Consider the following 21,204-nt stretch of genomic DNA (forward strand, 5'->3'; position numbering starts at 1 on the left):
GATAAGGAAACGAGATATGCCCCATGTTTCCTGCTGCAGGCATGTTCTGGACTGCTTCACCAGGAGATGGAGCCCAAGCAGGGCACAGTGATTCTGCTAAGATATAGAGGTGAAGTTCAGGACTGTTGAAGCATTTGGCATTCAGGGCAGGGCACCGGAAAGGATGGATCTGAGAGAGCAGGGACCCTAGGAATCCGTGTGTGTGTGTTTGATGAATCCTTGGTTAAGGGCTAAGCTGTGCATTCAGAGGGGAAATTTCTGTGTCTCAAAACAATAATGATTGCTTCAGGACAGAACAGAACAAGAGCTATTAGAAGTTACATAAAGCTAGAAGACAGAATTCTGCCCCAGTTAAAATGGTAGAGAACCTTGGGCATTTTCTCCAGACCCCAAAAGCACCGTACCCTATGATGAAAGACCACACCCCAGATAAGGGCCATACTCTAGGACTAAAGACAAAGTGGACTAGGCCAGCCCTCACAAATAACTGAACCAAGTTTGACAGGATAGAGAGGATATCGAGTAATTTAATTGTTTGCTGGACATAATATAACTCTAATGAAAGACTATACTCCAGATTTTCCACAATGTATTATCCACAGTTTCAATGTTGATTGTACATTCAATTAATTACTGCACATGAGAAAGAAAAAGAAAATGTGGCATGAAACCAAGAAAAAGGACAATGAAGAAAGACCCAGAGATTATCCAGATGGTGGGATTAGAAAGTAAGTACTTTAAACCAGATAGTATAAATATGTCCAAGAACTTAAAGGGAAAAAAATGGAACTAATGAATCAACATATAAGGAATAGCGACAGAAAAATAAAAATTGTTAAAAATAGAAATGCTTGAACTGAAAAATACGGTATTTGAAGTGAAAAATCTAGAAGGACTTCAAAACAGATTGCGGAAGAAAGGGTCTGTGAAGAAAAATCCGTAGAAATTATCCAATGTGAAAGATGAGAAAAAATACTGCAAAAAGGAACAGAACCTCAGGGACCTATGAGACAATCTCAAACTCTCTAACTTACATGTTATAGAAATTTTAGAAGGAGAGGGAAGAAAGAGAACAGAACAGAAAAGAATATGGAGAGATAATGGTCAAAAATTTCTCAAATTTACTGAAAATAAAAACGTACAGATTCAAGAAACTCAATGAGATGCAAGGAGAATAAACACAAAGAAAATGACTCCTAGATCCAGCATGGTATAGTGCTGAAAGTCAAATATAAAGAACAAATCTTAAAGGCAGCCAGAAAAAATACTACATATGTATATACGTGTTTACCCACAAAGAAGCAATGATGTGAATTGATGGCTTTCTTCTTACCAGAAATAATGCAGGCAAGATAATTAAGTGACATCTTTTAAGTGCTAAAAGAGAATGAAATGTCAATCTAAAATTCTTTATAGAATGAAAATATTCTTTAAAAGTGAAGTTAAAATAAAGATATCCAGATACACAAAAGTGCGAATATGTTACCGGCAGACTTGCCTATAAGAAATACTAATAGAAGTTCTTCAGCTCACAGAGAAATGATACCAAATTGAAATGTGGATCTAGAGGAAGGATGAAGAGAATTAGAAATGACAAATATATAGGTAAACATAAGAGACTATCTTTTAGTATCTCTTAATTTCTTCTAAAATGACTTTAAAACAAAAATAGTAGCATTTCAAGTCAGGGTATAATATGTATAGATATGAAATGTGTGATTGAAACACAAGGGGAAAGGTAGATAAATGTAAATGTACTGCTTTAAGTCAAATAGTATAATGTTGATTTTACTTTTAATTCGGATAAAACTCTAATTTTGATAAAAATGAGGCTTCATTATTGTTATTTTGTGAACATCTTTAGATATCTAGATACTGGTATAGACTAAAAAGCCAGTAGAGGGCCGGCCCAGTGGCTCAGGCGGTTTAGAGCTCCATGCTCCTAACTCCGAAGGCATCCGGTTCGATTCCCACATGGGCAAGTGGGCTCTCAACCACAAGGTTGCCAGTTCAATTCCTCGAGTCCCGCAAGGGATGGCGGGCTCCTCCCCCTGCAACTAAGATTGAACACGGCACCTTGAGCTGAGCTGCCTCCCAGATGGTTCAGTTCTCTCAACCACAAGGTTGCCAGTTCGATTCCTTGAGTCCCGCAAGGGATGGTGGGCAGCGCCCCCTGCAACTAAGATTGAACACGGCACCTTGAGCTGAGCTGCCTCCTGGATGGCTCAGTTCTCTCAACCACAAGGTTGCCAGTTCAGTTCCTTGACTCCCGCAAGGGATGGTGGGCTGCGCCCCCTGCAACTAGCAATGGCAACTGGACCTGGAGCTGAGCTGCGCCCTCCACAACTAAGACTGAAAGGACAGCAACTTGAAGCTGAACAGCACCCTCCACAACTAAGATTGAAAGGACAACAACTTGACTTGGAAAAAAGTCCTGGAAGTACACACTGTTCCCCAATAAAGTCCTGTTCCCCTTTGCCAATAAAAATCTTAAAAAAAAAAAAAAAAGCCAATAGAGAAATAAAAGGAAAAGGAAATACTAAAAAAAAATTTATCTTAAAAAAAAGAACAAAGAAAAAGGAATGGAAGAACAAAAACCAAACCAGAACAAATAAACAAAACAAAAACAAATAGAACAAGTATAAAATAAGTAATAAGAAGATAGATTTTTTTTTTAACCCAACCATCTCAATAGTCACATTAAATGTAAATGTGCTAATTTAAAAGCCAAAATAGTCATGATGGATAAAAAGAAAAAGCAAGGCTCAACTCCAAGCTATCCACAAGAATCAGATGTGAAATATAAAGACAGGTAGGTTGATGGTAAAAGGATGAAATATATATACTGTGCAAATAATATGTGCAATAAAGCTGGTGTGGCTACATTATTATCATCTGAAGTCGACTCTATGACAAAAGATATTATCAGAGATAAAGAAAGAACTTCATAATTATAAAAGAGTAAACTGATTAGGAAGATAAAACAATCTTAAATATGCATTCATTTATTAACAGACTTTCTTTCATAATAAATGAGTCAATGACAGAACTAATACAAACCCGTAATCATAATTGGAGATATTAATACTCCTTCTTTGTAATTTATAGAACAAATCAACACATGTGAAAAATCAGTAAGTATAGCAAATTTGAAAAATGCTATCAAAGCATATGACCTAGTTGCCACTTATAGAACAGTATATCCCACACTTCAGGATATACATTCTTCAAGTGCACCTGCAGCAATTCACTAAGATAGATTGTGTTTTAATACATTTCAAATGATTGAAATCCTGCAGAGTAAATTTAAATTAGGAATAAATAACAAGATATATAAATAATACATCTAGAAATCAATAACAATAAGATATATAAATAATAATAAAATATCTAGAATTGCTCCCAAATAGTTGGAAATTAAAGATCATATTAAATAACCTATGGATTAAAAAATAAGTTCAAGGGGAAATATTATAAACAAAATATTAATGAAAACATGCCCAAATTTGTGAGATGCAGCTAAAGTGTTTAGAAGGTAATTTATAATATTAAATGTTTATGTAGAAAATAAATGATGTAAAACCAATAAGCTAAGCTTCCATCTTAAGAAGTTAGACAACAAACTTTGAGCAAGTAATGGAAGAAGCTAAATTAATTTCAGAAATTATATTCGTAGTACAGGATGGCAGTGCTTTTTGTTTCTTTCACTATTAAATGAAATAAAAGTACAAAAAAGTTTGAAAAAGAAGAGCGAACTATAACCAAAATAAGTAGAAGAAAGAAAATAATAATAATATTAAAAGAACAAGCAAAATGAATTAGAAAATGTGTAAACAATAAAAACAGTTAACAAAGTCAAGCATTGTTTTGTTTTTTTTGAAAAGAATAATAAAATTCTAAGCACATAACAAGAAAGAGAGAGAGCACAAATTGCTAACATCAACAGCAACACGGGATATTACTACATAGCCAAGGATAATAAAAACTATATTAAAACAACTTTCTGTCAATAAATTTGACAACATGTGAAACTGACAAATTATTTGAAAAACTCATCTTACTGAAACAGATTCAGGAAGTAATTGAAAATCTGAAAATCCTATATATCTTAAAGAAATTGAATTTAGAATTCAAATCTTTCAACAAAGAAAACTTCAAGCCCAGATGGTTTCACTGGTGATTTCTATAAAATGTTTAAGAAAATAAAATTCTACACAAACTTTGTTAGAAAAATAGTTAAAGAGGGAACACTTCTCAACTCATTCTATGCAGTTAGAATAACCCTATTACCAAAACCTGATAAAGACATTACAAATAAAGACCAATATCCCTCATAAACATAGACATAGAATCTAAATCCTTAACATAGCAAATCAATTCAGTACTATATAAAAAGGAAAATAGATTTACCAAGTGGGTTTTTATACCTAGAATGCAATCAGTCAGAGCAATTTACCACATAGAGGAACAAATGGTGGGGGGAATCATATTAAGCATCTCAAGATTTGCAAAAAAGAAAAATAAAAGCCTTTCAACAACATTCAGTACCCTCTTATGATTAAAAATCAGCAAACTAATAATAGAAGTATACTACTTCAACCTGATATAGAGTACTTATGTGAAACCTACAGCTAACATCTTACTTAATAGTGAAATATTGAACACTTTCCCCCTAATTCTGAGAGCAATGCAAGATTTATGTTCTTATCACTATTCAGCAATGTAAAGGTTATAAACATTGCAATAAAGCAAGAAAAAGAAATAAAAGCCATAAAGATTGAAAACCTACAAGTAAAACTCTTATTCACAGATGACATGATTATGTAAATAATCCTAATCAATCTATAAAAAAAAAACCTACTAAAACGAACAAGTTAATTTAGCATGGTTCCAGAATTCATTGTCACTATACAAAAGTCAACTTTATTTCTATGTTCTAGAAGCAAAAACAGCTTGAAATGAAATTTCCAATACATGACACTATTTACAAACATTATTTGGAGATCTAAATGTAAAGCTAACACCATAAATCTTTTAGGGAAAAAAAAATACAGGATAGTTTTGCAAATCTGAAGTAGGTGAAATTTGCTTAAAAAGGACACAGAAAGCCCTAAAGATAAACAAACAATGATAAATTGGACCTCATTAAATTTTTTTAAAAGTCTGCTCATGAAATGACATTGTTAAAAACGTGAAAAGACAAGCCACAGACTGGGAGAAAATATTTGTTTTATGAATACACGTAAAATATATGTATGTAGTAAGACAGATCAATAAAAATATGGGCAAAAGGCTTGAAAACTTCAGAATAGAAGCCATAAGAATAGTCATCAAGATCAGAAAAAGATGTCCAACATCATTCATTATCAGGGAAATGGGATTCAGGACAGTCAGAATAGCATTTCACACTGACTAGAATGGCTAACATTTTTAAAAGACTGATATTTCAACTGTTGGAGAGGATGTTGAATAACTCGAGTTCTCATACATTGCTGATAAAAGTGAGTAAGTTACAATCATTTAGGCAAAGTTAGGCAGTGTGTTATGAATTTAACATACATATATACTTGTGGGGACAGAGGCAGGAGTGCAGTTTCCATGCTCTCGGCCTCAGGTGGAAAAGTACTGGCTCAGGTAGTAAATGGCCATCAACTGGGATTGGATGGCCATCAGCTGTGGCTAGTTGGCTGTCAGCTGTAACCAGTGAGCCATTGGCCACTAATATAACTGCTGTGGCTACGCTAGCAGAAAAATGGGGCCCAGCAAGAAGATGGTGGCTGAGCCAGCAAGCGGTAGAGCATGGATTGTAGATTGCAGAGAGGCGGATTGCAGCTAGCAAGTCGGTAGGTTGGCAGAAAAGCAGACAGCAGGTCGCACGTCGTGTGAATCCAGCCTCCAGTGAGACTATAGTGGTATGACTCCCCTACCTATGGCTCCGTGGGTGTTTCTTTTTGGCCTCACCATATCCTGTGTTCTTATGTGGGTAGCGGGAGCAGAGATCCCGCAGGCCACCCCGCGTGACAATACTACACTACCCAGCAAATCCACTTCTAGAAATGAAAATGTATGCCTAGAAAAAGATTCAAGAATGTTCCTAAATGCTTTATTCATAATAGTGCCAAACTAGAAACAATCCAAGCGACCCTAACTAGAAATTACCCAAATGTCCTTCTTCAACAGAATGGGCAAACCAATCGTGGTATATTTATACAATGGAGTACCAAATCAGCAATAGAAACAAACGAACACTGATGCATGTATTGAGAAGATACTTTGTAAATGTTTGTGAAACAACCTACTCTACCTTAAAGACTCAGATTCAGTATCTGCCACCCTGAGAGCTCTCTTTCACACCCATGGGCCTCACTGCAGGCAGAATGAGGTGCTGCCTCTCGGGTTGTTCAATGGTCATATCCCACCTGTGTTCATCTGTATCATTGCTTAAAACAGAGCTTTGTGAATACTTGTTTCCTTCTCCATCTGGCTCACCAGACTCAGAGTTTCTTGAAGTGAGTGATGGTCTTACCCATTTCTGAATCCCCAGCAGCCTGCCTGGCACTGGGCATAGTGTATACACTCAATATTTGTAAAAGAATAAAGGGACACCACAAATGCACCTTTTGTTTCCAGTGAGTCTCCTAAGGCCAGTACAGTGGTTACTCAATAATGTCTGTTAAATAAGGGAATCTCATTACATGGATGTAAGTAACTGGATGCTGGATTAGGTTTCTGTCCCAATATTTGTGTTTATCACCAATAATTTATGGCCAGATTAACTATGGATAATCTGCTTTAATCCAAGGCAATTTGCCCAAGGTCATCCAACTAGTCAGGTGTGAGACGTGGGATCTGGGTGACTAACTTCTTCAAGCACAGCCTGTCCGAATCCCTACAAGGAGGCTGTCCTCCTGTTTGGCTGCTGTATGTCGGCAGCAGGAGGAGGTGAGGTGGGCCCTGCCATCCTGAGGGCAGCAGTTGCCGTTTGGTTGCTTCCTGGCCACAGACAGGCCATTTCTTCCGAGGGTCAGAGCAGAACTCTACCTGACAGCTGAGTCAGATTGAGCCTGGGCATCAGAGTGAATGGAGGATGGGTGCTGGGGAGACATTTTAGCCCCTTCATGTTGGAGTGAGCGAGAAGAAATCCTGTTCCCTGAGATAAGGGTGTGGGTAGAGATCGTGTCTGTCCTTAACTACGACTATTTCCTTAGCAATAATCTAAAAACTATTCTAAACTTGGGCATAGAAAATTGATAATAGTGTCTAAGAACACATTTAGAAATGTTGTTGATTCTGTTGGTTAGAAGCTAACTTCAATACCTAATGGTGCCAGAAGAATTCTTCAATGTATATCCACTCATAGTCATTTTAAAAAAAAAATCCACTATAATTGGAAAATAAAAATTAAAAAATTCCATTTAAATTTAAAATAATTTTGTTCTCATGTGACCTTATATATTGTTTCTTATGGAATGTAAACAGGAAAAGTTTATGGAAATACAGGATGCAACTATTTCAGGGATGCATCAGAAATCAGATGTGACAACATCAAAAAGAGAGGAGGAAGAGGAGGAGAAAGAAATGAGTGGGAGGAGATTTGTTTAAGGGTAGAAGTCAAACTGTCTAATATGTTCATCCTCTCAATTAGGTAGATCATGTCTTCCATCTGTACCCCAAACTTCACCTCCATCTCCCAAATACTCTGTTCTCTCTAGCTGGTCTTTAGCTAGATGTGAATCTAATTAAAGAAAAGGCAATAAGGCATGAATGACCAATGAATGGGTTTAACCTCCAGTATTTGAGAATGCACTTGAAATCTAAAGCAAAGTACAACTGCTCTCACTTCCATCTCCAAAGAGGAGCTATTACTCCGACTGACTGTCCAGTTTTGCAATGGATGGGAAAGTATTTTCTATTTTGTATAATCTTCCTGGCCGACTCTACAAAGCCATCCTAAAAAACAGGTCTCCCGCTCTCCTTTCTCATCTTTGCTGAGCGTTTTCATTACTAGAAGAAAGAATAAATTAGTCCAACATATATTTGAACTTAAGAATGGCACATCTCAAGTGTAGAGTCACCTGTATTTGAGTCCCTGTTGAGAAATCTATATTTTTGGTGGTGTTTGTCTGTCTGTGAATTTCTAGAATGATCCTGCCTTAGGTACAAAAAAAAAAAAAAAAAAAAAAAAAAATTATGACCACCAGGACCAAAGAATCAATAAACTTTGAATAATATAATTACAGAATTGTTTCTGATAAAGGAAAATAGAATAAATGTGCATCAGCCCTTCCTCCGTACCCTTTCCTTCCCTATTTTCAAAATCATTAAACCAACTTACTTCACAAATATTTTCTGATATTTCACTGTACTTTTCTGCTTAAATATAGGCAGTGTCAATTTGGCATTTACTTTTCCAAGTATAATAATTATTATTATTTTATGTATATTTTGTTTCTAAGGAGGGCGCAGCTCACAGTGGCCCATGCAGGGATTGAACCGGCAACCTTGGTGTTATTAGCACCACTCTCTAACCAACTGAGCTAACCGGTCACCCCTCCAAGTATAATTATTGATTTTTTGAATAACTGTAAAGGACATACTATAGTGTAAATCAGCCTAGAATTATTTTGCATAATTTTAGGCTATTTCTAAGATGGTACTATTTCTGTTTAATAAGTTAATGAGTTTGGATGGATACATTTTTTCTTGGACACACACACACACACACACACACACACACACACACACACACACACAACTTCCAATGTTTTCCTTTTATTCCAGAAATTAAACCTGGGATGCCTCTTTATTCTTTCTCTTTTGGCACTAACAAACTTATTCATTAATAAACAGCCTAGCCACTTTTCTTCCAGCCATATTTTTCCTCCAGGCCAGAAAATTGTTTCTGAACAATTTCAAAGTTCAAGTTGACCTATGAGTCAGAATGGTCCTTTTCCTTAGAATTATATTGAAATGAACCTGTTCTAATAGGCAGTAAGATAATTAACTTCAGTTTCTCTCAGCAGGAACCTTGTATAATCAGAGTAAAATTTGGCAGAACTCAGCCCATTCTGTGTGCAGAGGGGAACCTTCGAGAAATCAAGACTCTTTGAAGGACAAAAGTAGGAAGGCTAAAGAAAGCACCCCTTTTCATTACAACAGCCACCCCGAACCTCCATAACTAATAACAGATTTGCCAAGAGCTGCTCTTACATGTCTTGTTTAAAAGTGAAAACAATGTGAACAGTCAGAAGTTTTTGTATGTTTCAGCTTGTTTGTTAGAGATTTCTAGACAGAGCCAAATTTGTGGCTTGGCCTTAACATAAATATTCAAATGCTTCATGATGATTTTTACTGGGCTTCCACTTTGTCAAAGTCTAGAAACTAATATGCATGTGTTATAGGGAAACCCTATAATTTCTAAGTTAAATCTACTTTAAATTTGAATAAGTAACATGTGAGAATTATGCGTGATGCTGTATTGCATTCTTTTTAAATAAGCATATACCCTATAAGCTAGTACATTTATAGGGGTAAAAATATAAAATAAACAGAAAAGAACTGCTGTTGAGATTTAGCATCATTTTTGGAACTCTAAGGAGCTAAGGAATTGTTGGGTAAAAAATCAATACTGTCTCATTGCCTCTCTCCCTGGCCCCATTCTATCAGAAACATTCTCTTGTGTTGTAAATCTTTAATTTACTTCTAACATGGCAACAATCTCAGAAGGTTTACAAAGTCTTATAGATAAGTAATACAAGCTCAGTATCATTTGGTTTATGAATATAAAAGACGTATGAGTAAAATCCATTCCAAAAGCAAATTAAAGCCTTATTGAATTAGATATAACTTACATAATGTGTTCCAACAGTCCTTGTTATTCTTTCACATTTATATAATTTTTGTGTATTTGCAAAAGTCTTCAAGCTTTCTTTTAGTATCTGTTTCTCACAGCCGCCCCATGGGGTAAGTTTGAGTAGGTTGCTTTAACGGCAGGGAGCCAGAGGAATAGAGCAATGAAGTGAGTTTACCAGGTGACCCAGCAAAGAAGTCACTGATCCAGGTTGCAGATTCTCAGTCCCTTGGTCCCTCACTCATTAGGCACTAAATCCCAGCTCCTCTCATTTCATCACATCCTCAAAAGCTGCTTACTCTCCGCTTATTTTAATAAGACCCAGGAGCCCTCCTTTTGGCTGGCTTTCAGGCCCTTTCCTACCACGCCAACATTTTCCCAGCTCCTCGGAAAGATTTACTGTAAAGTCTAGGGACAGGTTAAATTGCTGATACTTATTCCCACTTGGCTTGCTGCGGCCACGATGGTTTGCATTTCCCTTCAGAGTGTGGATTAGGTACCTTTACTACAGAGACTCAACGTAGCCACCCTCCAAGGTGTAGTATTAGGTTCTGAATGGCATTTCTACAAGTCCCCCACGACCTTTATCCACTTTGGCTGCTAATAGGGTCTTACCAAGGATAAAGTGTGGGGAAAAATGAAATAAAGCGGAAGAATTTTTGTAAACACCCATGTCTGTGGAATTTAATCTTGTTCTTCATAGTATAAGATATGCTCTCACCCATATCACTGCCGTGTTCTGTCCTGAGAAGCTGTGCTTCCACAGTCCTAATCTTTCTTCACCTTCTGTCATCACTTCAGTGTCTAGATAATGTGATAGATGCAAAAAAGACGTTTCTTTTCTAACACTGCTCTCATCCTTGTCTTCCTGTCATGGATGACATAATGCTAGACTCCTGAAGTAGAAAGATTCAGATCTTCTTAGGCAGAAAGGAACTCAGTTGCCATTCGTTATGAATCCCTTTGAGATCTAAACCTGCATTTAAAAAAACAAAAAACAAGAAGGATATTCCAGTCTTTATAAATTAGATGCCAAGTTTCTGCTGGCATGTCAGTGTGTATAATGTGCTGGTGGAAATGAATGGTCGTTGGTGCAGTCCAGGGCCCTGTGAAATAAATTACACTGATTCTGTGAGCAGGAGCGACCCATACTTGGTTGTCTCCTCCTTACACAGTAATCGTTGGCTAGCTAGCATAAGCACTAGTGTCTATAATACCACTTTTAGTGATCGTCCAAAATATATCCTGTTAAGGGAATGCCAGGTGGCATCCATCTAAAACCATTTATCGTGTTCTCAAAATAGCCAGGCATTGTACTAAAATAAAACCACAAGTTTCTGGAGTGTTCATAAAACCAGGTAGACATGAAAAAGTTTGATTTCAGTTTTCTTTTCTAAAAAACACTTACAATATCCTCTTCATGATCTTACCTTGGTAGATAAACGGGTAAGAGATGTGAATTCATCTTGGTGACTGAGGCAGTGCTGGCATTCCATGCCATAACGCTGACTCCCGTGCCTCATTGTACAAGATACAAGCTTTGGGTTAAAAAATGCTGAAGCTGAGAAATAACCTGGACTATTTGTGTTTGTTTATTTTAGTCAAATCTCAGTAGCAGCTCAATGTGTTGCACTTTGATTAATTGAAGTTTTAGATTTCTAGAATAGAATGACAATTAAGATGCTATAGGCTACTATTTTTTACTTTCTTTCTCTAAATGTCTATAAATATGAGCACTTTCGTATTCAACATGACATACTCAGAAATCAGGTTAAAACCTTTTCATGATGCCTGCTGAGTAGTAGCTAAAACTAATTTATGGTAGAAATTATGGTTACAATAGTGGAAAGAAAGAATGCTGTCATGGTAACACATTTTCACCAGATTTGAAGTAAAAAGAAATCGCCCATCACAAAATCTAGATAGAATTTATTAGGCAATGGTCACAATAAAAATTCCTGATCATTCTGTTTTTGTCATTGTAGTGAAAAATCATCGCTGTTCTCATTTGCCAGCTTCATTTACCAAATGGCACTCACTGATGCAGGCTGACTGTGACACTGCCCATCTGTAGCTAATCCATACATCAGCGTACTACAGTCAGTTTACATACAGCCAAAGAACACATGAGTTACTGAGGCCAGGCTAAGACGTGGGCTCTTGAGCTCTCATGCAGAACCGTCTGGGCCAATCCCATTGCTGGCTCGCTCTGGAATACGTTCCTGCACATTGTGTTCTTAGTGAGCCAGTGAATCGGGAACATTCAGCACTGCTTTGACCACATATGTTACTTAGAACCTTTGGGTTAGTCTGTGTCATCCTATCAGAATTATATCTTGGTATAAATTACAGTATAACCATAAACATACTCAGAAAATCATTAGTAGGCTAGCTTCCATTTTACTGTAACTATATTCCATCTACTTATCAACCGGCAAGTGTTTAAGAAGAAATTTTGCTCCAAAGTAGAAATATTTTATCCCTCCAGTCCAGAACATGGATGGGAATCAAAGTGAGAGCCAAAGCTTTTGCGACTTTTGTAGGCAAAAAATATTGGCAAAATGATCACCGAATTTTACCATTTCTCTTCAGTGGTATATATTTTATTTTCCAACCTTATTATTAACCTGTTTTGCTTTGCTAGAAAAATGTATTTTGGAGGGCACTAAATCTGTTAGTTACCTACTTTTCCACGAAGATAAAGTCTCACTGTGTTCTGTGTCATGGTATCTTATGTCCTAATTGTCTTCATTTCTGTGGAAGAGGTAACGTGCGTGGTATCCTCTCTGCCAAGGGCACAGTGATCATTCCCAGCACTGAGTGATGAGCAAATGAATGATAAGGCGGGACCTGAGGAAGCGTAATGTTAGTGCTGGAAAACAGCAGCCCTGTTCCCTCCAAAGGCCACAAAAGTGTCACTGGCTGGGAGCTGGTGGTTTTCATTGAGTAGCATGGACTTGTCCTGAAATTCTCCAGAAGACTCATTTAATTTCTCCTAAGAGGTGTGTGTTGAATTGTAAATGACATTGTGATAAAACAGTGCGTGACAATGTCAGCTGTATTATTCAGCCATGTCTTTCCCCTTTGGCCCCTGGGGCATTTAGAAAGCCCTTACTTTCTAACTTCCTTTGGTCACCCACATGCTGCCTAACGCGATTGGCCAAAGGCGTTGGTGGTTCTCTTTCATCAGAGGACACACTCTCTTTTATTTATGGCTCATAAATATAAGTTCTAAATGACTGCTGGGACTTTATAGCAGATTCTTCTACACAGAGCCATAGATCACGACCCATCTGCCTTATTCATAAGATGGACTCAAGGTGCACCTAATACAAAGAAACAAAATATACTGGCCTTTATAAATATTATATATATACCGGGGGTGCCAAAAAATATGTACAAGTGGACACTTTGGTCAGCGTTGCTCAAGCAGTAGTTCGCCATAATCAGAAGTGTCTGGACGCTGATGGGAACCACTTTGAGCACCTCTTGTAATTGCAGAAGTCACACGTGACTTGTATTCATCTTTTGTTATCAGTATATATTGAGTATTACAATTTTAATACAGTTTTCCTTTCTTAAAATATGTGTACTTTTTTTGGCACCTGTGTGTGTATGTGTATTCACATACATATTCATAGATATATTTAATATATATGCATTTAGATAGATAGATAGATAGATAGATAGATAGATAGATAGATAGATATTTACTATATATTACTTAGTCATTTTCCAGTCTAGTGGATGTTGAATTGTGGAAAGAATGAAAGAAAAAGCACAATCTTTGCTTCATGGCTTCACAGATTGCATCTGCAGCCTCTTGTTCTATGTTGAGCTCCACAGGAATGATTGACACAACTTTTAAAATGTAATGATTGCACAGAACAACTAGGTTATGTTTGATTGTATCTTTAGAATAATGATTAAAAGGACAAAAGGCAGATGTTGTTATATCCTTGCCTCTCAGACTGGTTCTGAGGTTCCTGATTCAACCATTTTGTGTAAAAACCAGTTGCAGAATGGAAGAATTTGACCTGGCACATAAGGTCATGTAGAGAGGATGATGTAATCTAGGAACAGCACCCCGAGCCCTGCCTCAGCCCAGGGCAGTGCTGGCACAGGCGCTGGCGCAGGGGACAGCTCATTCTCACTCCCGACTGCCCTTGGGCTCTCCGTGTGAACTCTGTACACGGGCTTTCAGAAGGGTCCACAGATGACAACAAGACTACGTTTGTTTGCATCTGTCAGTCAATTGGATTCTTCAGATAGTCTGAACACTACTCCTTTGTGTGTCGGAGGACAAAACTACATTTGATAATTTAATGGTAGTTTTTAATAGATTGAGAACAATTTTTATTGAAAGATGGCCACCATATAAACATGGACTGTTTAAATAATCTCATTTCCCTCTTACCTTACATCAGAAAGCTAGACTTCTCATGTGTCTTATTCATGCTGCAACCTGATTTGTATCCCTGAGCTAGAAACTCTGAATGGCATCAATCCATAGCATCTGAAAGCGTTTGCCAAAGACGTGTCAGAACTCCTTTAAGGAGCAGATCACCCCATGAATCCTTACACAACATCAGTGACCTCACAGTTAAAGTATGCCTTAATGACCCAATGGGAGAAGCGCCTCAGTAACTGCATGGAATAGTTCTCATGGTTATCAGTGGGTGTTTCCTAGAACTTCTGAACTGTTTCTAAACCCACAACCCCACCGTGTTTTCAAAGTTCCGTTTACAAAAGAAATAGATACCTAAACGATTTTCTATTCCAAAGCTTTTGGGGGGCAGAAGTTACATTTGAATAGATACCTCAAAATCATTGTGCGTCACCAAAATCCTTCTTTCTTTAGGTCTAAACTCCAGAAAGGAGCCGTGAGAGGTAAAGTCACTGCCCTGCTTCTATGTTGGACTAAAGTAAGTGATCTATACTGTTGCTTTTTTACACACACACACACACACACACACACACACACACACACACGCTTCCTTTCTCCTATTTCTCTTTCACATGGTTGGATTGTCGCTCTGACAGAGAGAAAAACAATGTTTATTGGCCCCCAGGGAAAGTGGTGTAGCTACAAAGGAAGGGCAGAGTGAGGTGGTGAAGCAGTGAGCGTGGCCTGTGTTGGCCTTGTTGTTTCCCCCATGACGGCCGCGTGATTCCCCGTGTCTGTGCCCACTGGATGGAAGATTTGCAGTGGAGGGCAGGGGAAAGCACTTAAGCACCAGCTGCCCTTTGGAGATACTACCAAAGAGGGGCATTTGAGACATGTTTTTTTTTTTATTTTACCATAAATTATGGAACACACTAAAGATGATATGCATCTCAAGAAGAAAGCCTAGTTATTTTGCTTTAGAAAATGCTTCCCTGGGCTCAGAGAAGCGTTATACAGCGAGTGCCCACTTTATGAACTCCATACTCGATGTACCAAAGAATAGTAAGTACAGTGAAGCAGAGCACAGACCGTGGAGCCAGACTGGCCTGGGGTTAAATCCTGGCTCCTACCGTATGCTGCTCTATAGCCTTGGTTTAATTTTCATATCTGATAAATGAAAATCAAATACCTACTTGTGAGAGTTGTGAGAAAATGGATGTAACACACTCAGCACCGATCCTTGCTCTTATGCTCAATACATGGTAGTGAATATAATGAGGAGGATTCTCGTAGCCCGACACATGCCTTTAGTTCTCTAGTTTAAAGAACACAGGAAGTAAGATTTCTCTCGGTTCTTCTGGAAAGGAAGACTTGGAGGCTCAGCAACTTCTCTTGCCACTGTTCTTGCTGAGATTGCATTTTGAGCAGGGAAATTACAAACTTCATCACCCAAACTGTGACATTCACGTGGTGAGAGGCATGGAGGGCCGGTCTGATGGGACACCAGGGCGACAGGCTCCACCAGGGCTGTCCCTGAGCGGAAAGCTGAGGTCCTAAGCCTTCTTCCTGCTTCAAAATCAGAAGCACGATTGGAGGGAAAGTTGCTAATTTTCTCAAAAGTCTGTTCTCCTATTTGAAGATGAATAGGAATAGTTGCACCTGCTATTTAATCCAGAAATTTCATTAAAAAAACAACAACAAATGAGTCAAGACAACAAGCATTATTGCTGTTTCATTATACCTGTGTCCAAAACACTGGCTGGGTCACTAGGACCCTGGGTTTGTTGCCCTGGTTGGTAGCTAGTTGGCTGTCCTCCCAGTCTGGGTCCCAGTTGTGCCACCTACACCATCAGGAGGTTGGATCACGGGACCTCTGAGATCACTAAGGAGTTCACATTGCTTTTCATCTCCTGGAGTCCTGGAGTGGTATCGCGTAATAATGTCAGTAATCTTTTCTAAACAGAGACTTTACATCCTTCTAAAAGTAGCATTCAACTTAGGTTGTGAACACCACCATGTATGCCTGAAAGCACCAGGGAGGAATGAATAATACTCTCATTTGTCTTTATTGGAGTGTTTCCTATGCCAGATGCCATTGTTTCATCTAAACCCCACAGCAAAGCTCTGTGGTGGGCACTGCCGTCACCTATGAAGATGAGGCACCTGAGACACAGAGAAGTTAAGTAACTAATCAGGATCTTGAAACTAACAAGCTGTGGCTCTGAATGGAGACAGTGGGACTTCAGAGACTGGACTCTTAACTCCGTGCTGTTAAACAAAACCAGGTGACCTTAAGGAGAGGCAGAGGCCTTCAGATTTCCTCCACCAGAGGACAGGAAACATAATTTATTTAAATGCTAGAGGGCGAAGGAGTCACTCCCATGACCTCACTCTCAAAGTGCTACCTTCTGGCCTGGCTTGTAAATGAGAGAAAACTTGTCCTCAGTAGGATAAATGTCCTCAAAGTACATTATAACATTGCAGCTGTCTAGAAAATGCGCAGTTTCCATATTGTGACTTGAAAGGTCTGGGACATAAACATTCTGATTGCTCTGTTGCTCATTGGAAACTCATCTTAAGCTCTCACCAGTATGCTTTGAAAACCAACATGTGACCAGACTTTCAACTTGAGGGACATTTTCTACCAAACTTCTTAGCAGTTAACACTTATTATTTTGCAGCTCATTCAAGGGCTTTGATAATTACCTTGCCAAAGACCAAAAGACAGTTTCTAATCAACTCACATTTTATCATATGGAAAGAAATTCAAGGAAGCTGCAATTTATACTAACCCAGATAATTTGCTTTCGGGAAGTAATTTAAAAACATGAGTTAAATTGATTTGAATTACATTGCTACATAAGAGTCACAAGAAATCTAAGGAAGATGAGTCTCAGTTGTGAATTTTGATTCTTGCATAATTGTATTAACAGGTAAAGAAATTTATATTCATGAAACATCAGTTGTTGGAATTGGTTTTCCAGACTCCTTTAAATAGGAATTTGATTTGCTTCCATCATAGTACTAATACTGTCTTTTATTTCATTTTTTTATATTCAAAGTTGTCAGTTTTCAACTTTTAACTGAATTATATTGTGTTTTTATTCATTCCTTCATCCACTTGTTTATTTTATTGAGCTAACCTTTGGGGGCATCTAATGACTTCTTTTCATAGTTCCTCTTATCATGTTCTTTTAATAAGCTCTTATGTGTTTGAACAAATCTGTGTGGTATTGTATTGTATATTTCACTCTGTTTTGAACTCTGGATTTGGAACTGTGGATTTGTGCGTCATTTCCTCCAAGGTTTTTATCACTACAAATTTGGAAATACTTTATACACAGGTTTTACTTTCTGAAATATAGTGGCAACTCATTTATTTGAAATACTTAGGATAAGAAATAAGTCAGATCTGTAGTGACTATATTATGTTGACATTTCCATAGTAGTTCAAATCACGGATTCTATCCACCTTGGTTGTATTGTGACTCCTGAACCTATATCAAAGGGTCCCCCATAACATGACTCTCTCAAAAAATCAGGCAGGTGAAGAACAGTAGAGATCATTAGATAGATGATGATGATATGAAATTCTGATGTGCAGATAAATTTCTTATAAGCGTTTATTATGTGTTTCTAAAATATTGAAGACTGAAATACAGAAGAGCTGCTATGGTCGACTGAACAATGAGGTCATTGTCAGGAAGCATCTCCAGCAGGTAAAGCGTTGCAGCAAGTCCTCCTCGTCTCTCTAAAGACGTTTGTCTTCAGGCATTTGTGGAGGTCAGGTGTTTCCCAAGGACTCGGTGAAGGGGAACCACTTTTCCTTTTTCTAAATGCAGAGATTATAGGCTGATTTATTTGAATTGGAAACTTCCCGTGCCTTTAGTCAGTTAACAGATTCATTCACTCAGCATAGATTTGTGTGAACCAGGTATTTTTCTAAATGCTGGAGATAAGGTAATGAACAAAAATGCTACGTTCTCTATCCTCGTGTAGTTTACTATCTAAGAGGAAAAGAAAGTAAACAAGAAAAAATGAACACCTAAGACAATGAGAGCTGATGACAAACGCTGCAGAGGACTAGAAAGGTGCCATGATGGAGAGCGGGAGAGGGACGAGGAGGAGCCTACTTATGGCAGGTGGTAAGAAGCCTCCCTGAGGAGGCATTAGAGGGAGATCAGTCATAGGGATACCGGGGCAAAGACTGTTGGGCTGAGGGAGAAGCGGGCCACAACCTTGGACGTCAGCTGTGTGCCAGGGCTATGCCTGAGACGGAGCCAGAGGTGGTCAGAAGGGTGGCCATAGCCTTTTTTCTCACGAAGTTCACTGTCTAGGAGTAAAATAAGGTTCTTGCCTTCAAGGAACTCACGGGTGGTAGAGGAAACAGATATGCAAGGAAGTCATAGCCAAATTCTCCCAGTCTGACCACCACGGCAGCAGAAGGAAGGGAATGAGCCAGGCTTCGGCAGAGCAATGGGTCAGTGGAGACCTCTCAGAGGAATTTTCATAGGGTCACCCAGCTCATGGGTTGCAAAGCCAGACCTCTCACATGGGGTTCTCAACTCGTTATCCAATGGTTTTGTTGCTTTCCACTATATTCCCAGTGGGACTCAGAAAAGAGATTGGAAAAGTGAGGAGGCTAAGAGAAAATTCTATGGATAAAGCCAGGGGAGCACCTGTCTGATTTTAGAGATGGCGCACTTCATATTTATTGAGTCCAGTACTATACTTCTAAGCTGAGCTCCTTAATACATTCTGACATCATATCTGGGGCTCCTGTATAGAAGTTCAACGTATTCTATGAAAATGCAGTTACTCAGCCTAGTCATAGATCCAAACATCTTTTCCCGAAAATACTGATTTGTACACGTGTTTAATTTTCCTCCCATCTGAGTTTTTGTGGTACAGCAGTCATCTGGGGGCCTTGTCTGGGGTAAGAAGTTCCAGAATGGATGGTGGGTTATATCGCTGGTTTCCTAAAGCTGTTGAACCATCTATCATGAGTTACTGTTTTCAATTACAGAGCAAGATACTCCTTGCTTTGTGCTTCCGCCTAGTTTTCCCCTAGCAGGTTCATAAGGGTGAGTGGTTTCTGTTTCTTAGGCATCATTTTTCATTTTGATCTCTACACACCGAATACTCTTGTGCCCAGAGCTCCTGACTGCTGCCCATTTCTTTTCTCCTTAAAACACAGTCCCCTCTTGAAAACAAATGAGGTTTCAACAAAACAAAACAAAACCAAAAGCCACCCCCGTAATTAGAATATAAATGCAATTTTCAAATTGTCTGTCATTAGAATATAAATAACCTTCTAATAGTCCATGCAAATGAGTATTGGTACAGCAATCAGCAAGGGGAAAAGAGCATTAATGCTAGAGCCTTCCCCCTTCACTCCCCTTCCAGCCTGGCAGTTCCATTCAATGTTTCACTGGAAACAGACTGCCCTTCCTTCTCCGACTAAGCAGAAGAAACCCGGAGTCTTTGCCACTGAATGATAGATTTGGCAGATAACTTTGTTGTTTGTCAAATAAATCTCGTTTTGTCAATTACCAGGGAGACCCTCAGACAGCCAATCCTTAGGTTCCACGCAGGCTAGTAAATGTCCCGCTCAGAAATACGATTTAAGGGGGCTCTTAAGGCAATGGGAGGACATGAATGCATCAGTTTTCTGGTTGGTAAACTGATCCCAATCTAAGATTGGGAGGAGAAAGGTGCAAAGCACGCCCTTCTTGATGGTGGATGGAAAGAAGGAATTGCTAACTACGGAAAGCAAGGAGAAACGCAAATTTTATTGAGTGCCTACTGTATTCCTGGAATGATGCTAGTTGCTTGTTTCCTCTCATTTAATTTTCAGAAAAAACTCGTGAGATACTGATTATTATTACTATTTGGAGAGATAAGGAAACTGAATTTCAGAAAAATTAATTGAGTTATTCTGCCTTACAACTTTCTGTAGCAAAAACTCACCCTGAACCAGAGAACCTGCTGGAACAGAAATTTACAGGATTGTGATGTTTTTGTTATGCTAATGTAAAAAGGGAAAGTAAATACTGACTTTAAGAGTTAATTTCAAGATAAACAATCACATAACAATGACCAACTCAACCATCGCCTAACAATTCAGTGCTCCTGTTAGACTCTAGGCTCCTAGAAAATCCTAATTTGTCTTTCTCATTTGTGTGCCCTCCCTTCTTTCCTTTTTCATGTTCTCCCTGAAAAAGTTCATATCGATGCAGAGTACTCACAGGAGGGTATTTGAATGAATGCATGAATTAATGAGGGTTATTGAGACAGTCTTATTTTTCATGGTTAAGCAGGAGAGAAGGGTAACAGTCTGGAGAGTGAGGCTTGGGAGTTAAGAGTTGTGAATAAAGATACTACTTAAAAAATAAATGCCTGGATTTAGAACATATTGAGAGGATGGAAGTATGATTAGCAATGCAGAGAGAAGGCTGCATACAGCAGCCAACTTCAGAAAGACAATAGAGACGTTTAAAGACAGACAGAGGATCTGAGCAAAAGTCTGGGGGGCAGGAGGGTAGGTCTGTGGGCAGGAGCAGGCAGGTGGCTGCTTTGGCAGGTTACAGAAAAGAACTGTGCACTTCCTGTGCTCCAGGCATCCTGTGGAAACTGTTTCTTGGTTAAGCCTTCCAGACAACTCTATGAGGTGTCTGTTACGAGCTCCGTGTACAAGTTATCAATGGAAGCTCAGAGACCTTAAGTAACCTGCCCTGAGTCAGCCATTAAGTGGCACAGGTGGGATTTAGGACCATCAGTCTACTGCTCTGTGTTTCCTCAAAGGCAGCATGGTGGGGGCTTGGGGTCTCCCAGATCCTGCACAGGGGGCAGGAACTCACAGAACAAACAAACAGATGTAAATTCCCTACTTGCTTAAGAACAAATAAAGCTGAGATCCAGGAAGATCAGATTTGGACTGAGGCAAGAGGTCAGGGTGAACTCACAC

At 38.6% G+C, this 21,204-nt stretch overlaps 1 protein-coding gene and 1 long non-coding RNA gene across 3 annotated transcripts in view; one reads left to right on the forward strand and one right to left on the reverse strand.

Annotated features, from left to right (window-relative positions):
* Positions 1-21,204, reverse strand: part of STARD13 (StAR related lipid transfer domain containing 13) — a 494,577-nt gene that overhangs the window by 433,558 nt on the left and 39,815 nt on the right. The window lies entirely within an intron of this gene.
* LOC141571071 (uncharacterized) overlaps positions 1-21,204 on the forward strand; it is a 188,200-nt gene that overhangs the window by 7,749 nt on the left and 159,247 nt on the right. The window contains exon 3 of the long non-coding RNA XR_016019331.1: positions 14,712-14,775. This is a non-coding gene — a long non-coding RNA (uncharacterized LOC141571071). The remainder of the gene's footprint in view (positions 1-14,711; positions 14,776-21,204) is intronic.

This window comes from Rhinolophus sinicus, chromosome 16, assembly GCF_057876585.1.
Source record: "Rhinolophus sinicus isolate RSI-liver-muscle chromosome 16, RSI-T2T, whole genome shotgun sequence".
In the NCBI taxonomy this organism is placed as follows: Eukaryota; Metazoa; Chordata; class Mammalia; order Chiroptera; family Rhinolophidae; genus Rhinolophus; species Rhinolophus sinicus.